Genomic DNA, 2,487 nt, shown 5'->3' with positions numbered 1-2,487 from the left:
CCAATATTTGGGGCTTTTTCTTATATAGGTGCCAATTACCCCCCCTCCCCAGTCCCGATTTTTCACCTTTGCTATCTGGTCACCCTAGCTTGCATCCTGCTTCTCCGGCTCCCTGTCCCTGCCCCTTTAGACACAGTCACTTAGCAAGGCCTTTCTACACCTGCCCCTTAGATACAGTCACTCAGCCCACCCATTCTGTGCCTATCTCTTTAAGATACAATTGCTCAGCCCAGCCTCTCTGCTTCCCTCCACCTGCCCATTTAATTACACATTCACTTTCCCCCCTGACTACCTTCTTACTCCAGCTCACATGTTTCTCCAGCCTAAGGGCAGTTTTTAACTCTTGTGTTTGTAATTCCTGCCTGGTGCCTCAGACTCTCCTAGTTCAGGCAGCCTGCATAAAGCTGCCCTCTTCCTGCAGCTCTGTTCTTACAGACTCTGACCATTAGCCTCTTCCTCAGCTCTTCCTCCCAAATCCATTTTCCTAGCACAAAAATTTAGTATTGCTGATATCAGAGGGGCTTCTGGGGCAGTGAAGCTGCAGCCCTGTTGTGTTCATGCTGCTGGGTTCTCTGCCCCCTGGGAGCCTGGATGCACCTGGAAGGAGATAGTTGGCAGGGCTTCAGCCCCTCATGGTGCTAGCAGAGACTATTTAGGGATTTAGGGCATCAGGAAAGGTCCCTTCACTGTTGTGGGGACTATGGACTGTTGCCAATGCATTTGGTGCTGTACACACAGTCATTCCTTTGCAATCACTGGGATTCCACTGTCCTCCCAACACCCAGATTCACACCTGACTGCCATAGCTGCCTCCTCTCTTCCCTTTCATAGATTTAAGGTCAGAAGAAACAATTAAACCATCTAGTCTACCCTCCTGCCAGAGAATTTCACTCACATCCAGGGCCTTGGCTGTCAGCACATCCTTTGCAACATCTCTGAGTTCCACCATGAACACTCAAAGCTGCTCCATGTCTTGGCCTTCTCTCTCATCTGACTCCTACCACCACCTCCTCGCTAGCCTCCCTATATCTCATCTCACTGCCCCTCTGCTGTCACTTGGATACACAGACTCCCTTTCAAATTTTCTTGTGGGGCATTTTTGCTCTAGCACCATCTTGGGCTCATTTCCGCCTATTCCCCATCTTTCAGGCACGCTTCCATCCTCTTCTCCCAATCCCTGAAACCGCTTCCCTGGTCTTGAACCAAATGACCAGGCTCTACTCATTGAAACCTTTGTCTTTCTATAAATCCTAGAAGCTATGTCACCCCCAGCAGTGAGAATGCCAAAAACCTGAACAAAACCATCTCAGATACAACCAGCTTTTTTCTCTCATTCTGCATCAGAATCTGTGACTTCGAGGGTAGGGACCCCTCTTTTCTTTATTGGGCTATTCTCCACACCCTTCATGTCTGTTATCCTTTCACTGTAGGCTAGATTTTGGTCCCACTATGGCCCATTGATGCTGTCCACTGATGCAAAGGGATTGGAAACCCCTGTCTGGGGGCGTTCCCCTAGCATAAGAGCAGCACAGGGTCCTACCCTGCTCTCAGCAGGGGTGTGTTGGGGTGCAGCTAGTGGCTAGAAGGGGGAGTGGCCGGAGGGGGGTTGAGCTCTGGCTATTCTGGGCTATGGGACAATATCTGGGCAGATATAACGCTTCTGTTAAGTTAGGAGCTGCAGTAACTTACTCCAGAAGTTATGCTTGAAGGCACTTTTGCCTAACCCTTGCCTTTGCCGTTGCATCTCCAGGGAGGTGCAGATCAGAATCTGGCAGTGTCTCTTCAGTCCAACTTTAGATGGGAAGCCCCTTGGGACAAGGATCTCATTTTTACAGTCACCAGTAAAACTGTGCACTCTGTGACGGGGCATAAATAGCAATGACGATAAAGAGGAAGGCACAGTCCCTGCCCCAGAGTGTATATAAACAGGCCAGATCCCCTTGGGTGACCAGCTGCAGGTGAGATCTCAGTCAGCAAAGAGTTTTCATAGACTCATAGTAGATCCATAGTTCTGTGGTGGACTGTGGCTGAAAGACTTTGGAAGAGTATTTTTAGGAGGATTCTGACTGAGGAGAGTGAGGCCATTTGGAACATAAAGGAAGGGAAATAATTCCAGGTACAGTGGGCAGCATGAATGGGGGAGGCACAAAGTGAGATTGGGAAAAGAATTCAGGCAGGGCAAATAGGCAGGAACCTTGGGTGGGGCCAGAACAACCTAGCAGGCAAACTGCTCCATTCAACCTCTAAGCAAGGGCAGGTTAGTAATAGGACAAAGGGAGAGTGTAAAGTGACACAGGCCAGCCTGGATCGCTCCAGCTGCTGAGAATACAATCACCAGCCAGTTCTGGCTTCAGTGCAAGAGCAGTCATCAGAATTCAGATTAGCATGAAGGTTATTCCAGTCAAACATTCCTACAGCCCACCCCCTTTCCTCCCTTAAAAGGGATTGAATTTCCTTTGCATGTATCCATCTGGAATAGGCGAGAGA

The sequence above is a fragment of the Mauremys reevesii genome, linkage group 4 (genome assembly GCF_016161935.1).
Source record: "Mauremys reevesii isolate NIE-2019 linkage group 4, ASM1616193v1, whole genome shotgun sequence".
NCBI lineage: Eukaryota > Metazoa > Chordata > Testudines > Geoemydidae > Mauremys > Mauremys reevesii.
Note: the sequence above shows the minus strand (reverse complement) of the source record.